Source organism: Taudactylus pleione, unplaced genomic scaffold (assembly GCF_031769625.1).
Source record: "Taudactylus pleione unplaced genomic scaffold, aTauple2 ptg000336l, whole genome shotgun sequence".
NCBI classification, from domain to species: domain Eukaryota; kingdom Metazoa; phylum Chordata; class Amphibia; order Anura; family Myobatrachidae; genus Taudactylus; species Taudactylus pleione.
The window spans coordinates 7237656-7258315 of NW_028284737.1; the positions used below are offsets into that span (position 1 = coordinate 7237656).

General features: G+C 44.6%; 1 long non-coding RNA gene across 1 annotated transcript in view; it reads right to left on the minus strand.

Annotated features, from left to right (window-relative positions):
* LOC148508901 (uncharacterized) overlaps positions 1-20171 on the minus strand; it is a 142082-nt gene extending 121911 nt beyond the window's left edge. Inside the window, exon 1 of the long non-coding RNA XR_015869530.1 lies at positions 20147-20171. This is a non-coding gene — a long non-coding RNA (uncharacterized LOC148508901). The remainder of the gene's footprint in view (positions 1-20146) is intronic.
* Positions 20172-20660: the final 489 nt, after the last annotated feature.

Below are 20660 nucleotides of genomic sequence, written 5' to 3' on the forward strand. Positions count from 1 at the left end.
GACTAAACGGCTGCTGAATGGCTGTGAGCCGCATGGCTGTCATTTAACTCTTACTGTAGAGCGACCTCTGATTGGCTGGCAGCCCGGCAAATGACATTAATCTTTTTTTTATTTTGCCAAGTCCCGGGACTCTACTGGACAAGAGGACCGAGCCTACCACGCTGCTCAGGAGGGGGTCTATTTGAAACTTCGATTTTTATACAGTGTTATTATAATCACAATTCTTGGTAAATTCCCATGTTGTATTTCTAGCTATGGAAAGTACTGCCGTGTTCAGACCATGGTGTATTCATTTGTATTTGTATTTACGGGTGCATTTTAACCTCGGATTCAGCCGTTTTCACCCAAGACAAACCCATAAACTACCGATTTTGCCTTAATAAATATCTGAGTTTGTAAAAATGGCAAAATACTCCTGTGAATGCAAATTCGGGCAAACATGGAGCTTAGTAAATTACCCCCAGTCACCCATCTGCTGGTCGGCCAATTCCAAGTGGGAAATAGTCCCTAAACTGGGACTGGTCAGGAACTGAAAGTCATTTTACCAGATTAGGCAACACAATCAAGACTTTTGCAAACTGTGTTTGACATTTATATGTTGTGCACATAGAATGTACTGCAAATGTTACTTCTAGTTCCTCAGCTCTTTTCCCAGCAGACATAAAGCACTCTGTAATGAAGGACAGGTTGTTACAGATTGTCTGCATTGCCTTTCAAAGCCGTATGTCTTCATTAAGCGCTTGATGGAACAACGGACCCACTGCACTAGCAGCATTCTGCTCAGACTTGTATAATGAGAGCTTAGCTACAAATAATGATGACACATTGCAAAAGTAGTCCCCAAGATGGTAAGAAACACTACAAAGCTATCTATCTATCTATCTATCTATCTATCTATCTATCTATCTATCTATCTATCTATCTATCTATCTATCTATCATATTGTTGATATTTGTTTTTCAGGCACACTTTGATTTTGGAAACTTATTTCTTGAAACAATATGCCATTGCATCCTCTGTTTCTGTTTAAGACACAAACAGTATTAAAATCTAAAATAACCTGTTGATAAAATCCAAATAAAACACAATAAAACTATAGATTACATAAAATTCTTACCCCTAATCGGCCTGTTTCTGGCCAGTCTGTGCGAGGTTTTAAAGGGGCAATCATTTAAAAGGCAAAACCAATCATTTTGCCATTGAAAAGATTATTCCTTTAAAATTTTGGCCAGACTCAATGGAAACTTGCCGATGCCTGCAAAACGCAGGCTATTACATTTACCCCAGTAAGTTTTATTTGCGACAAGCTAAAGCTGCCGATATGTGATGTTATTGTGCCTAATGTTGCACTGTGACCTACTTAGGCAGACAGAGCACCTGTTCTCCCGATCAATAGCTGACTTTCAGCAAAATCTGTACTTAGAGCCTGATTCAGAGCCGGATGCAATTAGCGCTCGCTCGTTCAGAAAAAGGGGGTGGCTATTCAAATGAAACGTTCACTCTTTGAGGTCTGTTGCCGCCTCCATGTCTGAACAAAACATGCGGACGTTTATTTGAAAAATACGCCCCCTGGCCGCTCGCATCATACGTCATGTCCGCTATTTATTAGATTAATCGAGTACATCGAACAGCGTATGAACTCGCTATTCTTGTGGCTGGTTTTTGCTACCACTATATTGCGAGCAGTTCTGACTATAAAACAACCAGGTGACGTGGTCAATGACGCTGCTGTATTAATTATGCACACCCATAAAACGCCCGTTTTGACCTTTAAGCACACCTGCGTTCTGATCTCCACTCCCCGTTGTCAAGCACCTTCCCCTTTTACCACCCACATACGCCTCCTCATGTCACTCAAAATAGCAGGCATTCGCTATATAGCGAACAAACAATTTTCGGCCGCACTGACTGGTTCTCGCATGCGTATTACAAACCGTACGCATGCGCAGATGGGCGTACATCGTTCAGAACGAGCGTACTGCCGCTTACGAGCGGCTCTGAATCAGGCCATTAGTCGGCTACATGTTAGTTTCTGGGAACCTGCTTACAGCAAATAGTTGGTACAGTACCTAGGAGAAGAGCCTCAGCAATGTACCAGTACTTTTACTAGCACAAGATACAGTATGAGTCTCATCCATACTGATTACCTAATCCCATTCTCGATTACAGGACATTTTCCACGCTGCACCAAATCTGTAAAATGCTCGTCTTTGCACAGGACTTTAATCTTACCTCCAAACCTTTATGCGTTCCCTGAAAAGACATGCTTATCAAATTCCCAAACAACCCACTTAACCATCCTAAGTTACTGTATTCAACCTAATTATGTCCCTTTTACAAAGTTCAAACAAAATTTACATGTATTCTTTCCATACTCAAAAAACCTAACCAATATTGATCCAACATTGCTGTATGGCTGGATCAATATGCAATTTATAGCCTGTAACCTCATGTTATAAATTACTTTTAACCATATAGATTTTAAGCTTTTGAGCAGGGCCTTCTCACCTCTCTGTCTGTTATTACCTAGTCTTGTTTTATTACTATGTTCCCAATTGTTAATCGCAATGGGACGTTCTCACATAAGGGGAGATGTACTAAGCTCTGGAAAGTGATAATTTGGAAAGTGATAAACTACCTGCCACTCAGCTCCTAAATGTAAAGTTTTCAACCACAGCCTGTAAACTGACAGGAGCTGATTGGTTGGTACTTTATCTCTCTCCACCTTATCACTTTTTAAGGCTAAAAACATCTCCCCCTTAGACTAAGGGCTTGATTCAGCAAGGATCGCAAACTGTTGCATTCTGCCCATGCATCGCAGTACACATGCGCCAACCAGCCACTGCAGTCGTTGCTGCAATCCAAGTCAATACGCAGAGTGAATGATAGGAAGTGCCGTTTGTGGGAGGTGACGGGGGGGTTGGTCAGTGAAAAGCAGGCGCACCAGTGCGTATTAACGCCGTTGCAGGGGCGTGCACAAATTATCCCCTGCGATGCCTTACACAGCTTGTGTACTCACAGCGTGTGATGAGGTTAGCAATTCCTGAGTAAGGTCAGAGCTTGTGCAAGTGTGCGTGAGGCTCCGATTGTATACTCGATGTTACCGATGGTTTTGCAGTCTTGCTAAACATTACAGATGTTTAATAAGGCTACATGTGTATAGTAAGGTGGGCGTCCTTATGTTGTGCTGCGACGGCATAGCAATCGCAATGGATTAGCATATCATCGCAATGAGATTGTGTATATAAACGCAGCTGTGATCCTTGCTGAATCATGCCCAAAGTATACTGATGGAGGACCTGATTCAGTGTTGTATGCAAATCCAATGGTTTGCATACACTGATTGTGAGAGACCTGCGCAGGATCTGTACTGTGCATATGCTGGCTTCCCTCTGCTAGGGGGTGTAGCCTAATCGCGGGAGGCATGGTTACAACACCACTTTGCGTGTGTCTCTGCGCGCTGGGGAGGGAGGCGCTTCTGAGCCCCTCAGCCCGGCTCAAATCTAGGGCCGGCACGATCAGTGTGATCGCTCCCAGCCGGCCCACAGACCTTAATCCTGCCCTGAATCTGAGTAACCTCAGATGGTCAATTGAGAAAATGCCTTAACTTTCCTTTGTGTGTGACCTCAACCAATGGAGTTCCAACTTTACATAATAGACCCTACCAAATGTCTGACAATGGCACATGTTTGAATACCCTGCAGGATGAGCTCTGTAGTGTGTGTATTTTAATACAGAGAATGATGTACACTTCTATGTTGTTCTAATATTATATTTGTATAGGTGAGGAAGTGGGAGGAGTCAGGAATAGTAAGGGGAGGAGTCTGTGCAAGGAGCCAGGTGTTGTTGCGAGATGGGCCTGTGTGCTGTAAATGCCAGGGCCTATTTTTAGTCCCAGTCCGGCCATGCTCACTGTGATGCACTGGTTGTGATGGAGCAGAGCTGGAATGGAGAGGGATGTGATAGAGCTCACCAGCCAGTGAGCATATCTTCCTACGGTTCGGAAATTGGATTTAAAAAACAAACTCAGGTTTTGGATGCTAACAGGTCAAACTTACGTCATTTTAGCTGTTTTACTTATTTATTTATTTTATAATTACAGATCTAAAAACAAAAAAAACATGAGGGTGATTTTGCAAAACCAAACCCAAACCACGAAGATGAATCCGGATCCAAAACCAAAACCCAGAGGTCAGCGCACATCTCTAATATACAGTTGTATAAATGCTTCAGTAAGCAAGCAAGCTCCATACTGCTAAAGTACTGCAGAACTCATTTGTATAAAATAGAAACATCATTGAGACTGATCCACAGTAGCTAAAGGACCATGGTAGGCGGAAAGTTACAGCCTGTACTGTTGTATAATATTGAGTAAATCATATGTTTCTTTCAGCATTTCACAGGAAGAGCCAGATATACATACAGATACTCAAAGCTGCCTGCACCCCCAATGCTCAGATCCAGGATCTTCGGTGACCCCAGATAAGTGACATTGTTACTGTGGCGAGCTCCGGAGTAATTCTTCATTTCTCAACTCTTGTAGCAGTGAAAATTAGCACTGCGGAGTCTGACTCGGAGGTGCTAGTATGCCTGTGTGGACTAGGGTTCACGCACAAAGCCCTGGCAGAAGGAAATGGACAGTGGCAGAGGGCATTGGCATCACAAGGGCGGTGCGGGCCGCAACGGGTGACACCATCCGAGGGGGTGACACCAAAATAGCAGAGCTGCTCTGCTATTTTGGTGTCACCCCCTCGGATGGTGTCACCGAGCAGCCACACTGCAGTGAGAGGCTGATGGCTGTCCAGGCCCCCAAGTGTGTGAAACATGAATGGGCGTGGCTTCACAGGACGAAGGCGCGCGAAAACATGGATCTCGGACCGACCACTGCACCGGGTGCAATTCAGGTAAGTGACGCCACTGGCGGGAGGATCTGGAAGGTTCCCTCTTTGCAATCAGGGGGTGCGGGAGCAAATGCTGTCTGAAGATGGTGAATGTTCCCCCAGTAAAGCTTTGAAAATATTATATTTTTGGAGTTTGATGTATTTAAGTCCCCATACTAGTGTATGAGTACAGCGGGACAGATCGGAGCTGAAAGGTATACAGGAGATATCTGTGATATATCTTGCATTACCTTTATAATGAATGGCCCCGATACTTAATTTTTACAAATGTAGGTGAAATGTTGATTTTCACCTACTTTTGTAGAAATGAAGTTATAGTGAATATGGCCCTACACCTTGCTGCTTCCCTAGCACCGGGCAATACTCTCAGTCAGGTGAGTGCCACAGTTTCTTTCTGCCAACATTAATAAATACATCTCATTACCTTCTACAGTAGCTGCATGTGACTGAGGCCCAAGTAAAGGCAGAAGGCTAAATGTATGCACATTCAGCCAACATGGTCGCAGTGTTTGTTCCTCTATGAAAGTTCTGAACGAGCGAACAAAACTTGCGGTAGTTTTTTGAAAAAATACGCCCCCTGGCCGCTCGCATCCTACGTCATGTCCGCTATTTATTAGATTAATCGAGTACATCGACCAGGGTATGAACTGCTCGCTATTCTTGGGGTTGGTTTTTGCTACCACAATTTTGCGAGTAGTTCTGGCTATAAAATAACCCAGTGACGTGGTCAATGGCGCTGCTGTTTTAATTATGCACACCCATAAAACGCCCGTTTTGACCTTTAAGCACGCCTGCGTTCGGATCTCCACTCCCCGTTTTCAAGCACCTTCCCCCGTTACCACCCACATACGCCTACTCCTGTCACTCAAATTATCAGGCATTCGCTATTTTGCGAGCACATGAATTTCGGCCGCACTGACTGGTTCGCGCATGCGTATAACGATCCGTATGCATGCGCAGTTGGGCAAACATCGCTCGGAGCGAACGAGCGGCCTCTTACGAGCGGCTCTGAATCAGGCCCATAGAGTGTAAGCTCCACTGGGGCAGGGACTGATGTGAATGGACAAATATTCTCTGTAAAGAGCTGCGGAATATGTGTGCCCTATATAAATAGCCGGTAATAGATAATTTAGTAATTTTATCTATTTTAGCTCTGTGATTGCCATACATGCATAACAGCCACCATGAAAATAGATTTTTTAGTAAAGTATTATTTTCCAATTTTTGTAATTATGAGCCACCGATATTTCATAGAGATAACAATTGATAGGGGGGTCATAATATAAGTTAGGAGCACGAGGAGTGTGTTGACAGTTACCAGTGGCGGATTATACCTAGGGGCTGTAGGAGTGCAGCCCCCCCTGTAAAATCCGCCACCTTCAGTGAGCCAGTTGCAGTCTGTGTACACTGGCTACACTGGCCGTAACTTCCCATGGGATACACTATCTGCTCTTCTAACACAGAACATGCAGTCCCAGGCAGGGGCATTTTAAGAGAGGAGGGTGGCCTCTCCTCTCAGCCCGGCGTCTGGCTTCGCACTGAGGGCCTGATTCAGAGCCGGACGCTCTGACCAGAGCGCTCGCTCTGAATCAGGGCCCTCCTCCATTAAAATGGAGCGTCCTCCTGGACGCTCGTATAGCTGTGAGTCACCACCCACAGCATATACGAGCGTCCAAAAAGATGGTCGCGATGGTCTAGACCATCGCGACCATCGGACTTGCGACGGAGACCCTGCGGTAGGGTCTCCCAGCCACAAGCCCTGGAGGAATTTTGGCTCTATCAGAGCCAAAATCACTCCCACTGACATCACTAGTGTTGTCAGTGGGGCCGGCTTCAGACGGTAGGCGTTCCCATGAGAACGCCTCCGTCTGGCAGGCACGCCCCCGGCACGCCCACCAAAGGGGGCGTGCTGTCAGTCACCATCGACAGCACGCCCCCTTCGGTGCGAGACCCGGAGCGACAGCTTGGCTGTCGCAGTCCGGGTCTCGTGCATGCGCACGACGGAGCTCCGTCGTGCGCATGCGCAGTGGGGAACATCGACCCACTTGCGAGCGTACTGCCGCTTGCGAGTGGGTCTGAATGACCCCCTGAGTGCAGTGCCGCACTGATAGACTCTGGGCACTAGAGTGTGCCCAGAGTCTATAGCACATGTGCAGGTCACCTGGAAAATGGCTGCCGCAGCCATTTTCCATGTACTGCGCATGCGCAAAACGACAGAAAAATGGCAGCGGCGGCCATTTTCCAGGTGTTTTTACAGCGCTGACACCGGTGCCAAAGTGGGACTCCAGAGAGGTAAGTATTATATGGATGCAGGGTGTGCGGTGCGGGCCCTCTCTGGACCCGTTATAAATACGCCCCTGGTCCCCTGGGAATGCCAGTCTGGAATACGATTAAAAGAGAGCGTGTTTTCTTGATACATGGGGAAGTTACATCTCCACTCTGCCTCGGGAATGTCAACACAGTATTGAATATGCTTTGAAAAATACCATGTGGTATGAGCAACGGCGACTATTGGGAGATTTTCCCTTTAATACACAGTGATTATATTGATTTTTGAGGTAGCTCCTGGGCCTTGTTGTCTCGCGCATCTCCCTCCCCTATTCCCTTTTCTCTCACTTATTGTTCTTCTTTTTGCATTGGTTTATTATATCTAATGTCTCTCCATACCAATTAATTGCATTGATTTATCATTTTGTGATGATTAATATCCCACATATTATAGATACTGATTGGTAATTATCTAATTTTATAACTGAGTATATTTTGTCTTTTATTTTTTGTTATGAGGCATGTAATTGTTTGAATGTTTATTTCAGCTATGCTACTATTTTATTTGTATTGCATACTTGGTGCTTTATACAATAAAAAAAAAAAATGATTGGAAAAAAAAAAAATAGGGCGTGCTGCCAGTGGGAAGCCACTCCCCTGACTTGCCATAAACCTTATCCAGCTCCATGTGCAATTGACCTGGCAGGCGATGAGACACAGACACTGCAGTCTAAGGACCTCATTAAGAGCCGGATGCTAGTTGCGCTCGCTCGTCCAGAAAAAGGGACTGGCTATTTAAATTGACCGTTCGCTCTTTGCGGTCTGTTGATGCCTCTAGGTCTGAATGAGCGAACAAAACATGCGGACGTTTTTTTCTAAAAAACGCCCCCTGGCCACTCGCATCATACGTCATCTCCGCTATTTATTAGATTAATCGAGTACATCAAAAGGCGAATGAACTGCTCGCTATTCTTGTGGTTGCATTTTCCTACCGCAATCATGCGAGCAGTTCTGGCTAAAAGACACCCAACTGACGTGGTCGATGACGCTGCTTTGTTAATTATGCACACCCATTAAACGCCCGTTTTGACCGTTTGGCACGCCTGCGTTCGGATCTCCACTCCCCGTTTTCAAGCACCTTCCCCTGTTACCACCCACAAACGCCTCACTCTGTCACTCAAATTAGCAGGCATTCGCTATATTGCGAGCACACGATTCTGACCGCACTGACTGGTTCGCACATGCGAACTAAAACCCATACGCATGCGCAGATGTGCGAACATCGCTCGGAACGAACGAGCGGCCGCTTACGAGCGGCTCTGAATCAGGCCCACAGACCAGAAAGCAGCATCCTATGAAGGGTAGGATCCGCCACTGACAGTTACTAATTTCCCCTTCTCCCTAGGATAGTGTCAATTATAAATGTAACCCTGGAAGGAGACAGATGAAGCAGGCATTCTAGAACCTGAAAAAGAAAGATGACTGCCACCACTGAATTAAATTAAAAAACTTGCATTAAAAAGTTCTTCTTTAAGTGGCACTGTGTTTTATTTTGTAAAGGAAGAAACAAAATTTCATTAAGTCATTCCATGTTGCTAAAATTGTATTGCTGGGTTATGTTTGAATAAAATAATAATAATAAAAAAGAAAAAAACTCTCAAATATTATTGTCCTAGGAGACAAATGAACCAAATAAATTAGATTTTGATAGGTTAAATAACACTGGTCTGGCACCTGCTGGTTGAATGGTTTCTGCTTTACCTCATCTAATTTCCCCGCTGCTTCATAAACTCTGTTTATAAACTCTGTTTTCTTCCTAAACTGCAGATTTAACTTTTATGTTTGCTGAGTGAGTACTTACCACTAATTTATCATTTTTCTGACTGAGAAGAGTAACATCTGTTGTTGTATTTTTGTAATTGACCTACTTCCTACCAGAAATGTGTATAGCAAGTCATATTAGATAGGACTGTACAGTTACAGATTGTAAATCCATGTACATTGCTTTTTCTTTTTTTTAACATAATCTACCATATTGCAGTATTTTTCCATTTATTTTTTTATCATCGCATCAGACTTGTTTTTAGAATAATAAGTAAATATAGCAGAATCAAGATTTTACATAGGCTCGATACCCTATATACTGTATACTCGTATTATAAAAATGCCCTTGTCTTGCACTAGTAATAAGTAGCAGAGCTGCATATATACATACACACTGTGCAGTATATGTATCTAAGTGAGTGTAGAGGCGGCACTCGGATAAATCACACTTGGATAGCAGGATAATAGATCAATGTTTTGAAGTTTATTCACTTTGTCATCAGGATCCTGATGGCGAAGTGAATACATTTGGAAATGTTGATCTGCTGTATTATCCTGCTATCCAAGTGTGATTTATCCGAGTGCCGCCTCTACGTTCACTTGTGTTGGACCTCTGACTCAGGATACTTAGGAGGGGCCAGAGCAGATGCACGTATTTCATGGGAGTGCTACCTGTATTGATCTATCCATCCATCCATTCATCCATCCAGTACTGTGCAAAACTTTTAGGCAGGTGTGGAAAAAATGCTGCAAATTAAGAATGATTTAAAAAATAGAAGTCTTAATAGTTTATTTTTAACAAAGGGCCTGATTCACTATGGATCACAATACTGCGTAAGCACGCAGTTCAACTGCGATAGCAAGCTAATCCATTGCGATCACAATGCAAACTCAGCACAACATAAGGACGCCCACTTTACCTTACACACATCTGTAATGTTTAGCAGAATAGCAAAACCATCGGTACAATCAAGTGCCATCGAAGTCTCACGCACACTTACACAAGCCCTGACTTTACTCAGAAATTGGTAACAATCACGCACGCTATGAGACCTCACACTGCGTATGGTATCACAGTGGCTAATATATGCCTACTGGCACACCTGTAATTCCTCCACCACCCCCTCACCACCCACAAATGGTGCTTCCTGTCAAGCACTTTGTGAGGGGTCTGCGTAGCCTCTACAATTGCAGTCCTGATTGCAATAGCTAGTTTGTGCATGCGCACTGCGATGCATATGCATGCGCAGAACGCAACAATCAGACGATTGCGTGCGTATTAGCAACTGCGATCCTTGCTGACTCAGGCCCAAAATGCAAAGTGAATGAACAGAAGAGAAGTCAAATCAATATTTTGTGTGACCACCCTTTGCCTTCAATACAGCATCAATTCTTCTAGGTACACTTGCACACAGTTTTTGAAGGAACTCGGCAGGGAGGTTGTTCCAAACATCTTGGAGAACTAACCACAGATCTATTTATGGATGTAGGCTTGCTCAGATCCTTCTGTCTCTTCATGTAATCCCAGACAGACTCAATATTGTTAAGATCAGGGCTCTGTGGGGGTTATACCATCACTTCCAGGACTCCTTGTTCTTCTTTACACTGAAGATAGTTCTTAATGACATTGGCTGTATGTTTGGGGTCGTTATCCTGCTGGAGAATAAATTTGGAGCCAATCAGACGCCTCCCTGATGGCACCTTATGATGGATAAGTACCAGTCTGTATTTCTCAGCATTGAGGACACATTAATCCTGACCAAATCCCCAACTCCATTTGCTGAAATGCAGCCCCAAACATGCAAGGAACCTCCATCATGTCCACTGTTACCGCTCTCCAGCCCTACGGTGAACAAACCGCACTTGCTGCCATTTTTCTGCACCCCAGTTCCTATGTTTACGTACATAGTGGAGTCGCTTGGCCTTGTTGCCACGTCAAAGATATGGCGTTCTGGCCGCAATTATTCCATAAAGACCACTTCTGGCCAGATTTCTCCGAACAGTAGATGGGTGTACCTTGTTCCCACTGGTTTCTGACAGTTCTGAGCTGATGGCACTGCTGGATATATTCCTATTTCAAAGGGAAGTAAACATGATATGTCTTTCATCTGATGCTCTAAGTTTCCTTGGCTAACCACTGCGTCTGTGGTCCTGAACGTTGGTCGTTTCTTTGTACTTCTTCAAAAGAGCTTGAACAGCACATCTTGAAACGCCAGTCTGCTATGAAATATTTGCCTGGGAGAGACCTTGCTGATGTGTCTTGTTGCTGTGCTCAGTCTTGCCATGGTGTATGAGCTGTGACATGGAACTGTCTTCCACAACCTCACCTTTATAGCAGTTTGACTGTTACTCACCCAGTTTTACGCCTCCTACACAGCTGTTTCTGTTTCAGTTAATGACTGTGTTTCAACCTACATACGAAAATGATGATCATTATCACATGTTTGGCATAATTGGTTAATCATACACCTGACTATAATCCTACAAAATCCCTGACTGTACCTAGAAGAATTGATGCTGTTTTGAAGGCAAAGGGTGGTCACACCAAATATTGATTTGATTTAGATTTCACTTCTGTTCATTCACTTTGCATTTTGTTAATTGATAAAAATTATTTTATCTGCACTCTTAAGCTGGCCACACACATGGCGATCTGCACACGATCAGCCGCTGTGTATGATTTGTGTACGATTTCACTTGAAACTCTCCCCGGCAGCTCTGCACACGATCTCCACAGAATTTGGTGTCCAATCTTCATAGATCTCTCCTGCATCCAGACTTTCACAGTGCATCGTGTCCTAGATTGTCAGATCTGCCCTACTGCATGGCAGATCTGACGATGCGATGTGTGACCAGCGGGGACGCGCATCGCATGGTGATCGTGAGTGGGGACTCACGATTTACTCAGGATTTGGCCATATTTTACACGATCCGTCGTTCCAATGTGTCGGAATCGGCCAGACCGGTTAAAATTTCGCTATGTGCTTGTCCAGTATTACTGTGCAGCATTTTTTCCACATCTGCTGAAAACTTTTACACGGTATTGTATATGGATTGTGTAGTGGTTAGCATTGCTGACTCACAGCACTGAGGTCCTATCTGTGTGGAATTTCAATGTTCTTGTGTTTATGCGGGTTTCCTCCAGCTGTTCCTGTTTCCCCCTACAATCCAGGGGGGGGTGTACATAGTAACAGGGAGGACATATAGGTACAGTGTGAAGGTACAGTAGTAAAGGTGGAATGGTATGAGTGGTCAGAGGAGAGAGAGAGATGGGGAGAGAGATGGGAGGAATAGAGGTAAGAGTAGAGGGAGCTGAGATGAATAGATGTAAGAATAGGAGATGTGCGCCGACCCCCGTGTTTTGGTTTTGGATCTGGGTCTCCCCTGGTTTTGGATCTGGATTGGTTTTGCCAAAACCTCACCTCTGTGTTTTGGATCTGGATTTTTTCTTAAAAAATAAAAAAAACAGCTAAAATCACATAAAAGTAGCATTTTTTTGTTCCTACAGTATTAATAAACTCAATATCATTTATTTCCTCTTGTTTCCAGTCAATTTTGACCACCTCACAGCTCACAATATTGATTTTTTCATCTAATTATAGGGCCAAAAGGTTGCATTCAGCTTGCTGGCTCTAAACTGATTGATATAATTATTAATAGAGTTGAGGACTGTGCAAAGATGATGGTTGGGATACCATTGAGGATTGAAAAATGGATAGTTGATAGTTGGTGCAGCCCCTTGCTGTAAAATTGATAATAAATTAAAAAACAATTCATTGGTGCAGCCCATGGCTGTAAAATTGATAATAAATTAATTAAAAAACAATTCATTGGGTGCAGCCCCTGGCTGAATAATTAATACAAATAAATTCATTGGTGCAGCCCCTGGCTGTTAAATTGATAATAAATTAATTTAAAACAATTCATTGGGTGCAGCACCTGGTTGTAAAATTTATTATAAATTAATTAAAAACAATTCATTGGGTGCAGCCCCTGACTGAATAATTAACAAAAAGCAATTCATTGGTACAGCCCCTGGCTGTAAAATTGATAATAAGTTAATTAAAAAACAATTCATTGGGTGCAGCCCCTGGCTGTAAAATTGATAATAAATGAATTAAAAAACAATTCATTGGGTGCAGCCCCTGGCTGAATAATTAATAAAAAGAAATTCATTGGTACAGCCCCTGGCTGTAAAATTGATAATAAATTAATTAAAAAAATAAATCATTGGTTCCTAAACCAACCATAACGTTAATTTAAAATGTCAGGCAGCAATGCCCCAACCAGCACATAATGGAATTGAAAAATGTGCAGGATGGAATAGTCTTTGGGCCCTCCCACCCACCCTTATGTTGTATATGAAACAGGACAGTTTAACAAACCAATCATTTCAGCGACAAGGACTGCCAATTGTGGCTGAAATGATTGGTTTGTTTGGACCCCCATAAAACATGCTGCCAATGTGCATTGGACATGAAAATGATCCCATACACAAACTGGCTTTACATTACAAGTTGTCGTCATCCTCATCATCCCCATCCGTGTGTACACCCCCTACTTCACACAATATTAATTCGTCCACACTGGAATCCACAATAGGCGCCTCTGTAATTTTTTTATGTAATTGTTGGTAGAGGTCTTTTTTGTGGAATTTGTAATTCATTTTAATGAACATCATCTTTTCCACATTTTGAGGAAGTAACCTCCTACGCCGATCACTGATAAGGTTGCCAGCTGAACTGAAAACTCTTTCGGAGTACACACTGGAGGGTGGGCAACTTAAGTAATGCAAAGCCAGTTTGTGTATGGGACTCCAAATTGCCTTTTTTTCCTGCCAGTACTGAAATGGACTGTCTGACATGCCTATTAGGATGTTATCTCTGAAATAGTCTTCCAACATTCTGTGAATGGAGACGGCATCACACATAGTCACGGTAGAAGACATGTCACTAGTAGGCAGTTCTCTCAGGCCCGGCCAGATGTAATTTTTTGGTGAACGATCTGCATGACCAGCAGGCACTCTGTAAGGAAAATTTAGTTTTTTCCTGGCAGCTGCAGAAACTGAAGAAAGAGATGATGGCGTTTCACGTGCGGCTGCAGCTGACAATTTTTTTACCAACAGCTCTTTGCATAGTTTTAGATTTCGGTCTGTTGGAAAAAAACTCACAAGGTAGGACATAAACCTAGGATCCAGAATGATCGCCAAAATATATTTTTCAGATTTCAATAGATTGACGACTCTTGGATCCTGGTGAAGTGAATCAAGGGCTTGATCCACCAGTCCGACATTCTTTGCGCAATCGCTCCATTTCACCTTCCTTCAGTTTCTCCAGCTATTTTTGCAAAAGTCTGATGAGGGGAATGACCAGACTCAAGCTGGCAGTGTCTGAACTAATTTCACGTGTGGCAAGTTCAAAGGGTTTGAGAACCTTGCACAACACGGAAATTATTCTCCAATGCGCTTGAGTAAGGTGCATTCCCCCTCCATGGCCTATGTCATAGGCCGTTATATAGCCCTGGATGGCCTTTTGCTGTTCCTCCTAGAAGGGATCTGGTAGCGAGGACACAGGACCTTAATTAACTGTTGAAAACCCACTGCAGTAATGGCGGATACTGGATGCACATCTAATACCAGCATAGCTGTTATGGCGTCAGTAATCTGCTGTGCAAATGGGTGATTGCTGTCATACTTGTTTGCCCTTGCAAACAATTGTTTAACAGTTAATTGTTGGTTGGAGGATGCGCTACAAGTAGTCTTCCTCCTGGTCCCCTTCTGGGATTGAGATCCACTCACAGCAACAGGCATAGTCATCAAGGATCCTTCTGAGGAATCACGGATAGGAGAGGAGTCAATCATGCTTCGAATACCAACATTAGATGCAGCAGGACTACTCCCGATGACGAATGAGGATGTTGATGATGCAGGTGTTGGTGTTGGAGATCGAAGGCGCTTGAATCTCACAGAGAGGGAGTAGGTAGGTGACACTGGACTTGTTACGTTTTGAGTTTTTGAACTTGGCGACATATACTTTGATATTTGATGAATGCGCTCCAAGTGACGTACCAAGGAGGAGGTTCCTAGTTGGTTTAGGTCCCTCCCTCTACTCACTCTTGCTTGGCAACAGTCACATATGGCTTGACAACTGAGGTCCGGATCGGGGTAAAAATAATTCCACATGTGAGAAGTAGATTTTTTTGTCTTTTCTCCCAGCATGACAACAATGGGCTTTGGCTTTTTCAAACCATGGGCAACAGCTGTTGCCTTACTTACACAAAGGACATCCTCGGCATCAACATCCTCATCACCAACATCTTCATCATCAACATCCTCATCATCATTAGCTCCTTCAACTACCAAAACATCCTCCTCCTCCATGTGCAATTCCACAGAAGCATCCTCGATGACTACGTCTGCAAGATGTTGACTGCCCTTCCCCACATTTACAGAGGGCACACAAATGTTGGAACTTGGAGGATCCTCCAGTACACTAGTATTTAGGTCTGGCTCACACATGGCAACTGCGAACACATTTGCATTCTCCTCAGGGATTTGTGATTTCGATTTCTCAGGGCACACAGTTGGTTTTTCCAAAGGGCTATCAGAATCAGAACCAGCAGTCTTCCTAAAGAAAGGCCCAGGCCTTATCCTTTGCTTGCCACTTCGTGTAGTGAATGGCATATTGCCAATTTTTTGTTTATCTAAAGGCAAATTTCCTTTCAATGTTTTTTTCTTAACTTCGGTAAAAGTAGCTTTACCATATCGATGGCGTGATTTAAGCCCTGGGGCATGGGCCTTCATAGAGGATGAGGAAGTTGACGGCCTTGCACTGCTGGCAGCAGCTACAACATGTGGTTCTTGGCCTTGCTCTCCTGTCATGTGACAGCCCTCCATATTTTCTGCAGTCTTGAAGCAGTTGCGTTGCGTTGCCGGCTTTCTAGATCTTGTGTGGTTAAGCCTAACATGCACAGACAATTATTAGACAAAAAAAGACAATTTTTTTCTATTTTTTTTCAGCTCCAGAACTTGGGCCCAGTGCACAGATTGTTGACGACTGGAGTCGGGCAGCACTAGGTTGCATTGCCGACTTGCTAGATTTTGTGCGGCTAAGCCTAACATGCACAGACAATTATTAAACAAAATAAAGACAAGTGTTTTTATTTTTTTTCAGCTCCAGAACTTTTGGAAAAAGCACAGATTGATGACGACTGGAGTCGGGCAGCACTAGGTTGCGTTGCCGACTTTCTAGCGCTTGTGCGGCTAAGTCTAACACACACAGACAATTATTAGGCAAAAAAAGACAAGTGTATTTTCTTTTTTTTAAGCTCCAAATCTTTGGGCCCAGAGCACAAATTTATGACGACTGGAGTCGAGCAGCACTAGGTTGCGTTGCCAACTTTCTAGATCTTGTGCGGCTAAGTCTAACACGCACAGACAATTATTAGGCAAAAAAAGACAGAGCTTTGGGCCCAGAGCACAGATTAATGACGACTGGAGTCGGGCAGCACTAGGTTGCAACTTGCTGTATATTGTGCGGCTGTATATTGTGCGGTGCACACACACAGAAAATATATTGACAATATATATATTTTTTTGGGGGGGGGTCCAGAACTTGGGCCCAGATGGACGCAGCAGACAGCACAGCACTAGCTGAGATGGAGCAGCACCAACCCAGATGGACTCAGCAGACAGCACAGCACCAGCCCAGAATGGATCAGCACCAGCCCAGGACACAGCAGACAGCACAGCACCAGACAGCACAGCACCAGCCCAGATGGATCAGCAACAGCTCAGATGGACACAGCAGACAGCACAGCAACAGCCCAGATTGGATCAGCACCAGCCCAGGACACAGCAGACAGCACAGCACCAGCCCAGATAGATCAGCAACAGCACAGATGGACACAGCAGACAGCACAACACCAGCCCAGAATGGATCAGCACCAGCCCAGGACACAGCAGACAGCATAGCACCAGCACCAGATGGATCAGCACCAGCCCAGCTGGATGCAGCAGACAGCACAGCACCAGCCCAAATGGATCAGCAACAGCACAGATGGACTCAGCAGACAGCACAGCACCAGTCCAGAATGGATCAGCACCAGCCCAGGACAGAGCAGACAGCACAGCACCTCTCCCTAGCCCTACACTACCCACCCTCCCTGTTCAGTCTCCACAGCCGGAGTGAAATGGCGCCCGCCATGTCCCTTATATATAGAGACAAAAGCCGTGTCCCTTATATATAGAGACAAAAGCTCTCGAGACGTGAGATTTCGTCTCTATGGTTTTGCCTCGATGTCAGAGATCCGAGTAAGGTGGGAACTGGGAACATCCGAGCCTGCTTGGATCCGACTCGGATCCCCTTAGTTCGGGTGGGTTTGGATCTCTTAGATCTGAACCCGCTCATCTCTAGTAAGAATAGGGGGAGACAAGTGGAATAGGGGGAGCCTGGAGGAATAGAGGGTAGAACAGAGGAAGATAGGAGTAACAAGAGAGTTGGAAAGAATAAAGGGAGAGAGATGGGAAGAGGAGAAGAGAGCAGAAAAAATGTGAACAATAGCTATGGGTCCAAATGGTAGGTCCAAAATACTAGTATATCATATACATTGATGCTGGCAATATGTAATGTACACATTGTGGCAAAAGTAATGCACTGTACAGCAGATATAACTGTCACTTTAAATGCCTCATATATGTCTCATGGCCCCTGCTACTTGTGATCAACTTTCTTGTTTACCTTATCTCAATCAGTTCCACCCAAAAATAAATACTTTAGTTTAGGTGGAAATATCATTTAAGTCCCAGGATATATTAAATATCATAGTGCTGTTTTATGTTTTAAACTCCTAAAATGTGCTTGAGTTGAACGATAAACAAAGGTCAGTGCCCAGAATTGCAGAACTGAATCTGAACATAGGGATCAGAGGCCCGTTTCCACCCACCCTCATTCCTGGAGAACTTTATACTGTTATTTGTAGTTTATACTGACTGATGTATGTAAGACACTTGACAATATACAGTATGTGTATTACAATATCATAAATCTGGGTGTTCATTCTAAACCTATTTGTTTTAAGGCCAATAAACAGACTAAAAAAAAATAGTTGATTTTCTCTGAGGGCACCGTGCATGCACATAATTACCCCAGAGGAAACTACACTGTGGCTGACTGTTAATGGTTTTTTTCCATTGTTTTTTATGCTGTTATGGTGGCATAGAAGCAATAAATGAAAACTGGCCAAGGAAAAGAGAGAGAACAAACATAACTTTTGATAATGATATAAAATGAATAATCCTTGGCTTCCAAAATCCTGCAGGAAAGTGAGTCACACAAAAACATCAGAAAACTATTTACAACTTCATGTGATATTTTATGTGAAAAAAATGTCAGGATAATACACTGAGTGGAGACACAGCTCCTTATTTAATATACTGCAAGATGCAGACATGGGAACAATTTTGACAAGTTAGCCAGTATTTTAAAGCAGCAATGGAAGGCTGAATTAGAGCAGATGGCAATATCTCAATGATGGGAGAACTAATCTGGGAGACAGAGGCGTCACTAGGGCTGGTGTCACCCGGTGCTATAACTCATGGTGACACCCCCCCTCCAAAAAAAAAAAAATTGATATGCAGCTCCACGAACTCTCCCCAAGTACCAGTCCAGCAATCACATTTACACAATGCCCCCAGTAGTGGTGCCCCGTAGATTGCAGTGACCGCCAGATAATACAGAGAGCGTCGTAGTAACCGCCAGATAATGTAGAGAGTCACAGTGAATGCCAGATAATGCAGAGACCATCACTGACCCACATATAACACATAATATGAATACACCCCTTATACACACAGAAACACAATAATTATACCCACACACATACATTAATCACCATCCCCAGCATAGACAGTATTACCTCCCCAAGTTAAACACAAATACACCCTCCCCCATTGAATAAGTATACCATCCCCCTAGGTCTGATGGGCAATGTCACTGACGAAGCGTGGGAGCAACCCTCGTCAGTGACATAGCGGGTACACACTGGCCGATATGCCCGATATGTACATATCTTCTAGTGTGTACCTGGCATTAGATTTAGGGAGGGGAGGTTAGGTTTATTCACCAGGGGGGAGGGTTAGGCACTAGGTGGGGAGGGATAGGGTTATGCATTAGAGGTGAAAGGGTTAGGCACTAGACGAGAGGGTTAGGGTTAGGGTTAGGCACTAGGGGAGAGGATTAGGGATAGGCACTAGGGGAGAGTATTAAGGTGTGGGGAGGGGGAGGTTAGGGTTAGACACTAGGAGGGGAGGGTTAGGGTTATGCACTAGAGGTGAGAGGATTAGGGTTAGGCGCTAGGAGATAGCATTAGGGGGTGTGGGGAGGGGGAGGTTAGGGTTTGGCACAAGGAGGGGAGGGTTAGGCACTAGGAGGGGAGGGTTAGGGTGCAGGGAGGGGGAGGTTAGGTTTAGGCACTGGGGAGGGAGGGTTAGGGGTTATGGTTAGGGGTATGGAGAGGGGGAGGGTTAGGCACTGGGGGGGTTAGGGATAGGCACTAGGGGGGAGGTTAGGTTTACGCACTGGGGAGGGAGGGTTAGGGGTTATGGTTAGGGGTATGGAGAGGGGGAGGGTTAGGCACTGGGGGGTTAGGGATAGGCACTAGGGGGGAGGTTTAGGGTGCGGGGAGGGGGAGGTTAGGTTTAGGCACTGGGGAGGGATGGTTGGGGGCAGGGAGAGGGTTAGGATACCGACTGACAGGTGTAGGTATCCTAACCCTGTTGGGATTTTGACCACCAGGATCCTGAACGTTGGCATCCCTTACCCATCCCAAAGGAAATGCTAGGTTAGGTAGGCAAGACATAGTGATTGGGAAAGGGAATGAAAACAGAACTCTGCACAGACCAGGCAGTAAAGACCATGCCAATAAGCCATGAAGTTTATATAAAAAAAAACCTGACAATATTTCTCCTCCAGAAGCAATTACAGAGATTTAGTTTACTTAACTTGGTAAAACAATTGATCACTAAATAGGAGATAAAGGACAGGGACAACACAGCCCCTGCAGCCACAGGTCTAACATAACAAACACACACACACAATGACAGGTAATGCCCCCCCTCCTCCCTCATTGAATTATTTACATCCCATTACACCTACTGTATACGCTGTGCTGGCTGCTGCTGTCTCCCAGCTCCTTCTCATCCTCGCTGACTGAGAGGTCAGAGGGTCACGCTGGGAAGAAGCAGGGACCGTGTACAAACTACTTGTCAGTATTCAAGTGTAATCAACAGTGTCTGAATACACTTGAACACTGGAAAAATGTTTTGTAGACTGTCCCTGCTTGTTCCCAGCGTGATGATCTATCAGACAGCAGCGAGCAGCAGAAGCTCAGCTGCCATCCATCCACCCCAGCGGCTTCAGCCAGGCTGATCAGAAATCAATCCCCTGTCCTCTAGCGCTTGCACGCCCGCCCCACATGGAGGGGACTGCATGAGGAGCTCAGCCGCACTTACTGTATAGCTGCCGCTGGCTGTCTCAGTGTGACAGGCGCAGCGGCAGCCGGCAGAAGCAAGGTTTATTAATGGGGATGCTGCAATCCCTGAAAGTGCGAATGGGTAGAGTACTGTAGGTTAGGAAGTAAAGGCCCTCATTCAGAGCCGTACGCTCTGAG